This window comes from Falco biarmicus, chromosome 11 (genome assembly GCF_023638135.1).
Source record: "Falco biarmicus isolate bFalBia1 chromosome 11, bFalBia1.pri, whole genome shotgun sequence".
NCBI lineage: Eukaryota > Metazoa > Chordata > Aves > Falconiformes > Falconidae > Falco > Falco biarmicus.
This window is the reverse complement of record NC_079298.1, coordinates 1570878-1579253: the sequence shown is the minus strand read 5'-3', so window position 1 is coordinate 1579253 and position 8376 is coordinate 1570878. Positions and strand designations below refer to the sequence as shown.

Here is an 8376-nt window from a genome sequence, read left to right as displayed (position 1 = left end):
GACCACTCAGCTACCATTAGATGGTAAAGTGAAACAAATAACTTTAGGCGTGCCAACATTGTGTCCGATTTGGAAGAAATCACCGTTTAGAGGATCCCTAGAGAATATAGAACTGAAACGAACAAAGAGATCTGAGACAAATGATGATACTTGGAATGAACCATCTACAGGAGTGAAAATTGGCTGGGCACGTGAATCACTTTTAAATCCTATAGCATCATATAGAAACAGAGCATGGCTCTATCAGTTAACTGGTCAAGTGGAAAAATTAGCAAACATTACTAAAAAGGGGTTTAAGGAATTGAACATACAATTACAGGCGACCTCTAGAATGACTTTACAAAATAGAATGGCACTAGATATGCTCCTACTTAAAGAACATGGAGTATGTGGATATCTCAAGGATGAACTGGAGCACTGTTGTATCCACATTCCAAATGCCACTCAGGATGTGGAACATGATCTAGACCTATTAGGAAAAACTGAAAAAGAAACTGAAACAATTCAAAAGGATATGTCAGAAGAGATTGGCTTGGAAAAATTTTTAACAAATTAGGATGGAACTTGAGTGTTGACGGCGAGGGAAGTCAAGCAGGCAAACTCAATATGAGTGATAGAGCAAGCTTCGATTTATTACGGCGCGATTATGTCTTATATACAGTTCCAGTTAATTATGCCTACAAGTCATCTGCTGATTGGCTAAGCTCTAAAGGGTTACATTTTCATACGTCCTCCTACTTGCGGTTTCTGCGGTTAGCTAGCTACATATTTTTTTTCTCTCTTGTCTACGCGAATTCCTCAAAGTTATTTACAACATTAGGCACAAGGTCAGTTTTTCTCAGCTTCCTTATCAGCATGCCTCAGCATAGCTGCAAGGCCTGCTTCAGCTAACTTACGCTAACTTTGTTTCACAAAGATCTTTAAGGGAGTCATGGCCGTGATCACACAGCCATTCTGCAACACTTGAGCTCTTGGATACAATCCCTAATCAAAACTTTGTTTTTGTTACCGGTTGTCTTTTTGATGATCATGTTGGTATATGCATGTTTGAAGAAGCAGTTTACCAATAGAACTGCAATCAATCATATGATTATGAGAGAAGTATCAACCAGTCCACCAAGGTATAGCCACCACCAAAATATGTTGAAACAAATGATATGTAAATAATGTGAAAGTATTGAAATAATATTTTCAACACTTTCAAAGGGGGGAAATGTTATCGATTTGTTAATAAGTTAAGATTGATTGACTTTATTTGATTGATTATTTGATTTTATAGAATTATTTTATAGAATAGAAATATAGAAGGATAAAAATATATTTTGAGGAAACTTATAATTGCTCAGTAAAAGCTGCTATGAGACCCTCTGTACATCCTGTACCAAGGCCAGAAGAATGGGCTGGAATTATTGTTGAAACTTCGGTAATAATTTAGGGTTTGAAAGGTTTCTTTGTATCTGACCAGTCTTCTGTATGTAGAAAGTGTATTGAGATGTCAGAATATGAGATTAATGGAAATTGGGAAGAGTCGACTGGAACAGCTTGTGGTTACCTGCCAAGAAACCGTGAACTTTAGTAGCAGGGAATTCCGGCAGGGGGAGATCGCGACCACCGACTCACATACCACCTACCCAAATCGTACCCCAGACCCATTTCTAGACCTTTCTAAGCTCTACTGCGCAGAATCGGATATAGGAGGAGAGTATGTTAATGATTTACTGGAAATGTTATGATTATGTATGAATACTTAATATGTATGAATAAGTTCTATATATGGTGTCTGATTTTGAGACCTGGCATGCATTGATCGTGAGAGGACTCGCTCACGCACCCGACCGTCAATAAAGAAGTGTCTGCTTATCTACATCACATTGGTGTCGATAAGTTCTTCATTCCGAGATTTCGGTAACACTATGACTCCACCACTTGCTTCGAGAACAACTTCACAGTCGTTAGCTAGCCAAAACCAGGCTTACGCAGCATTTTGGCTGCGGACAAGTGCAAAAGGCCGCGGTTCCGCATCTCGCCCCAGAAAGCGGGCAGCACAGCTCTTGTGGTGCGCTCCACATGGCTACCAGGGCAAAGTGAGAAGCACCACCACGAGAAGAAGCACCAGCCGCCCGTTCAGAGCCGCGGCGGGCGGGGGCTGGGCTGCCGTTCCGCGCCGGGCCGGGGCTCGGTGCCGCCGCGGGCTCCCCTCAGCCTGCCGGCCCCGGGGCTCTGCGGGGGCCGCCCGCGGGGTGCGGGCTGTGCCCACAGCGGCTGCCTGGGGGGGGCTCGGTCCCGAGGCGAAGCTGCTGGCCGAGAGCAGCTGCCGCTCGGTGTCACAGCCCCCCGGCCCGCCGCTGACCCCGCCCTGCAAGGCGCTGCACTTGCTTACAGACGCCCTGCCGAGAGCAACCGAGCTGCCCCTGCGAGCGGCTGGCACGGCGGAAAGCAAATCCTCGCCGGAGGGTACCCGCTGCCGGGGGGCGGGGGGCGGGCGGCGGGTGGGGGGGAGGGAGGGAGGCAGGTGAAGGAAAGACCCCGCTCCCTTGTCCCACCTTTCAGCCCTGCCGCGTGCTCTGCACCCCTTCACTCCGGTAACGGCTCACTTTCCCGTCGCAGGGAGCGGCTGTGAACACAAGAGCTCGTGATGGCTTAGTGGTGCAAGGGGAAACCTAGTGGGGGCTTCTCCTAAGCCACACATTTACACCGCTCGTTTTTCCCTACTCAGAAAGTGCAGTCTTGCAAAGTCTCTTCTCTTTTGTAAAAAAATAATTTAAAGGTGCTGTTACTAACAGCTGCTTCCAAATGCAAACAGAGCAAATGCACCCGTTCCCCACAGCGAAACAGAGCGCATCATACGCAAAGGACTGAAATGCTTGAGGCACGTAGATGCTTTTGCATACGGAGGCAATGAGTGTGAATGCCGGCTGCGAGTGGGCAAAGGGCAAAGCGCAGGGAACCCCGCAGCCGCAGCGAGCACTCCCGGGGCCCGGTGGTGTAAACTGGGCTGAGACCCGGCCCAGTGCTCGCCCGGCCGGTGCTCAGCACAGGGCTGGTGGGGACCTGCTGCCACCTCCTGACCAAAGGTGGGTACTGCACCCGCCCGGGACCTAGACCCCTGGGACCGGGACCCCCTGCGGCTCGAGACCGGGACTGGGACCCACGTGACTCGGACCGGGACCCCCTGCGGCTCGAGACCGCGACCGGGACCCCCGCGGCTCGGGATCGGGAACTGGGACCCCCGCGGCTCGGACCGGGTCGGGGGCCAAGACCCCGGGACCGGACCCCTGCGCCTCGGACCAGGAACCGGGACCGGGACGCCCGCGGCTGGGGACCGGGACCCGGACCCCCGGGACTGGGACCCCCGCGGCTCGGACCGAGACCGGGACCGGGATTCTCGCAGCTCAGGACTGGGACCCGGACAACTGTGGCCCGTGACCCCCGCGGCTCGGGACTGGGAACTGGGACCCCCGCGGCTCGGACCGGGTCTGGGGCCAAGACCCCGGGACCGGACCCCTGCGCCTCGGACCAGGAACCGGGACCGGGACCCCCGCGGCTGGGGACCGAGACTGGGACCCGGACCCCCGGGACTGGGACCCCCGCGGCTCGGACCGGGACCGGGACCGGGACCGGGACCGGGACCGGGATTCTCGCAGCTCAGGACTGGGACCTGGACCACTGGGACCCGTGACCCCCGCGGCTCGGGACCGGGACCCCGGCGGCTCGGGACCGAACCGGGACCCCGGGGACCGGGACCCCCGCGGCTCGGGAGCGGGACCCGCACCCCCGGGACTGGGACCCCCCGGCTCGGACCGAGACCGGGACTGGGACCGGGATTCTCGCAGCTCAGGACTGGGACTTGGACCACTGGGACCCTTGACCCCCGCGGCTCGGGAGCGAACCGGGTCCCGGACCCCCGTGGCTCGGGACCGGGACCCCGGGGACACGGACCCTAGCGGTTCAAGACCGGGACCGGCACCCCCGGGACCTTGACCCCCGCGGCTAGAGACCCACCGGGACCCTCGGGACCGGGACCCCCGCAGCTCGGACCGGGACCAGGTCTGTGACCTCCGGGGCCGGGACCCCCGCAGCTCGGGACCGGGACCGGGATCCCTGGGCCAGGACCCCCGCGGCTTGGATCAGGGACCGAGACTGGGACCCCCGCGGCTCGAACGGGGACCAGGACTGGGACGGCCGGAACCGGGACCCCCGCGGCTTGGATCAGGGACCAGGACTGGGACCCCCTGCGGCTCAGGACCCTCTGCATCTCGCAGCGAGACCAAGACCTGGAGCCCTGGGACCGTGACCCTTGCGGCTGACGGCTCGAACCGGGACCGAAACCCCCGTGGCCGGGACCCCTGCGGCTTGTGACCTGGACCGGGACCCCCGGAACCGTGACCCATGCGGCTCGGGACCGGGTCCGGGACCGGCACCCCCGCGGCTCAGGCTGGTTCCGAAACCAGGACCACCGGGACCCCTGCGGCTCGGATCGGGACGGGGACCGGGACAGCCGGGTCTGGCGCCCCCGCAGCTCGGGACCTGGACCGAGATGTCTGGGCCCGGGACCCCCGCGGCTCGGACCGGGACAGGGACCGGGACAGCCAGGACAGGCGCCCCCGTAGCTCAGGCCGGGCCTGAAACCAGGACCGCCGGGACCAGGATGACCGGGACCAGGACCCCCGCGGCTTGGGACAGGGACTGGAACCCCCGCGGCTGGGGACCGGGACAGGGACCGGGATCGCCGGGACCGGCGCCCCCACGGCTCGGGACCGCGACCGGGACGAGGCTCTGAGGTCGGGACCAGGACCGGGACCCCCGCAGCTCGGGACTGGAACTGGGACTGGGACACCCATGGCTCGGGATTTGGACGACCAGGACCGTGACCCCCAGGACCGGGACCCCCGCGGCTCGGGACCGGGAGCGGGACAAGGACCCCCGGGCTCGGACCGGGACTCACCGGACTAGGGCTCGAGACCTAGACTGGGACCGGGAACCCCGGGATGGTGACCCCTGCGGCTCGGACCAGGCCGGGACCGGGAACCACAGGGCTCGGACCGGGACCGGGACCGGGACCCCCACGGCTTTGATAAATGAATTGTAAAGGCAAACCAGCTCGTTTTGTCATGACTTGTGGAAATGCATCCGTATCCTGTGCTGACGTGCTGTTTTGTTTTGCTGCAAACCACACAAGTCTGCATCTAGAGAGGACAACGTATCAGTCATCACCAGTGCCCTTACACAGCCTCTTTACAGCCTCACTGCCGGGACCGCAGGCGTGCTCTTGCCTTTTCCAGGCATCCGAGTGATGGGTTTTGCCTCAATATTGCCTCCACAATATTTTATTTTTCCTCAGTATTTTCAGATGACTCCTAATACAGTTTCACATATGAAGCACTTTACTCACTTGCGTAGATCATTCGAAACAAAAAAACCCCACCCACCCACCATGAATAGTGTATCTACGTATTTTGCCACAATGCAGGTATGGTTTTCAATTATAATTTCCAATTCAGTACCAGGGTTAGTTTAAATAATTTAATTCTTCTTCTAAACGCTTTACCAAAACACGTAACAAATTCTCCCTCTATGAATGCTCTGCCAGCGCATGCTATAAGCTTGGCAACTTGATCGCTTGCTCAAAGTGATGATATATTGAGCTGCTTTTGCTTCACAAAAGTATTTTGCTGAGTTGTCAACCCATGTTTCAGTCTTAATATTTTAACTTTTCTCACTTGTCCGACCAAAGAATCATATTTATCTTTATGTTGAGTTTCGTAGTGTTGACGCAAATTGTATTCCTTGAACGCAGACACTGAATTCTGGCATATCAGACAAACAGCTCGCTCTTTGTACTCCCTGAAAAAATAATCAGAAGTCCACTTTTCTTGGAACACCCCGCACTCGGAGTCCATTTTTCTTTTTTTTTGACATGATGGTGCGCGCGCTTCCCACTGGTGCTGGCTTGCTCGTCCTGCCCGGGAGCTGGAGGGAGGGAGAGATGGGGGAGCCGCCCCCCTCCTCAGCCCGGCCGCGCAGTCCGGACAGGGTGGCCAGAAGGGACTGAAGGGACTTTGCTGCGCCGGGGCTCTGGCGACTCGCCCGAGTTGGCTGGGCCTCGCAGTGCAGAGGCTGCCGGCTGAGCTTGCCCGGCAGAGGAGATGCCCGTGCCTCTCGCCCGCCGCGCACCGCAGAGGAGGAGGAGGAGGAGGGGGGGAAAGGAAAAAGCTCCTTTCTTGAAACTGGAATGGCAGAAGGTGCCATCGTGTTTTAACATATGTGGACAAAATTATTCTTTAGAGAGCCTCAGTTTACTTTTAATGACTCAAGAACCCAAAGCCAGAGTATGCGGTGCATTTGTAGTTTATCAGTTGAGTTTTTACTCCCAGATTCGTTTGGAGCACAAGGCTAAAGTGCATCTGATACCATCAGTACATGCCATTTAGCCCACAGCAATCATCCAGAAAGCATCAAGTAACCTCTCTGTTATTTTCTGGCCGTAAAAGTGCTCATCCACAACGCAAAGCCAAACAGCTTAGCCTGAAACAAGAAAAAGCCGAGAGAGGGTTTACACAGCTGTCACCTAAAGGTTCCCAGCTGAGAGGCACGTCTACAGGTGCTTTCGTTTCTCAAGTCTCAACTAAACTCCTGGCTCACTCTGGCGTGATCTGAAGAGCCCGAGACTGAGCGCTCAGCCATGGTGCTGGAGCAACGCCCGCTGGTTTCCCGCTGCTGCCCCGACAGCCACTGCAGCATGAACAAGGCAAGGTGATGCTGAGCGTCTGTGAGGAGCTCTCTCGCTAACATAGTCCCAAGGTCTTCTCAAGGTGGCTGTGCAGACAGAGAGTAATAACGAGGAGCAGCTGGCATACAGTGCCCGTCTGCCTCTGCAGTCAGCTGAATAGTTAACTGCATCCTTGGCGTTGTTTTACACAATTCACTGTTGTGCCTGGAGGCTCCTGCATCTCTGCTGTACATCTCCACTGAGGACCCAGAGATGGAGACCTGAACTTCTGCTTTGCCTAACAGCTAAATTACACTTTGTATAGAAAACTGATCACGTGGTACCTTTGGTGGCAAGTTGTATAGATCTGTGACCCAATGAATTCAGAGTTGCTCTCCCAAAGCTCTGAAGTCTACCAGCCTTACGGTTACAGAGTCCCTACAGGGATGCACACACTCCAGCTGGGTTCTGCGCTCTCTCCTGAACTATGAGCAAGGAGGAGGAGGAGGAACTGAGCGTAGGGCTTCTCATCTCTTCCCCTTTCATGCAGCACAAGGCACTCCAGAAGCAGCCACGGCCTCACCGAGCCTCCTGGCCAAAAGACTTCGATCTTGAGGGCAAAGGCTGAAGAGTGCATGAAAGTGAGAGAGACACAGGGGCAAGCACTCGTCCCACCTTGCAACATCACTTGTTGGCATCCTCTCATCTGATCCCAGGCTGCAAAGGGTCGCAGCTCCACTTGTGAATTACTGGGTACCCTTACAGCGGTATTATCAAGTAAGGAACAACGTTAGAGTAGCAAAAAGACACGGCTCTGCCCTCGGCTGGGGAGGCACACTGGGACAGCCTCCAGCGCCAGACCGTTTTTAGCAAAAGCAATCACAAATACAGTTAACTTCTTAGCTGACTTGTCTACAAAGAGGGAAAGGCTCCATACGATAAGCAGCACCCATTATTACTCTGCTGCAGAATTTAGTTCTTCCAGAAGTAATACACTCTGTTTTGCCAGCATCTAACAGCAAACCATATAACACGAAGATGCAGAGTTAAGGTACCTGTAAATGCACTGGTTTTGTTTCCCGGCTTTTGTGCTTCCCAGGGCTGTCCTTTGTTGTGCAGCTCTGATATTTTCCAATTTTTTTATATTTGGATATAGTAATTGCTAACACAGAGTCTAAGGCTAGCAATCATAACATCTATTTACAACACGCACACTGGCTGTGTGCACCTATTCCACCAGCCTCCCGTTTGCTTCAAACATGTCAGTCTCCCTGAGGACACGTTCAATGAGAAACCACCCCCCACCCTGCAAAGCCCTGCTTTACTTGCTGCCGAGCCTCCTGCATCCCCCTGGGCAGATTACTTTTGGAAGGCTGGCCAGGGAATATTTACCAGCTATGGAATCAACAAAGTTCAGCCACATGCCAACATTTCATGCTGTTACCTAAACGGTGTCAGAACTCTCAGAACTCCATCAAAACAGAACTGGTTTGCACTTTGGTATTAAAAGTTATGTCCAGGCCTGAACACCTCGTTGAGGGCTGGGCCACACAGCAGGCTCCTCTGGGCAAAGATTTCTTTTCTAAGCAGCCATTACGCAAGTACCAATCTGTGAAAAAAATCTGAAACTCAAAGAGAGAGAACCTTGATTTGACATAGTGCTCTTG

General features: G+C 54.6%; 1 protein-coding gene across 1 annotated transcript in view; it reads right to left on the bottom strand.

The window, feature by feature from the left end:
* Nucleotides 1-5311: 5311 nt before the first annotated feature.
* The window catches only part of LOC130157025 (heat shock factor protein 5-like), a 28091-nt gene continuing 25026 nt past the window's right edge, over nucleotides 5312-8376 (bottom strand). Inside the window, 1 exon segment of the mRNA XM_056356175.1 lies at nucleotides 5312-8318. The gene's annotated coding sequence lies outside the window, so the exon portion shown is untranslated.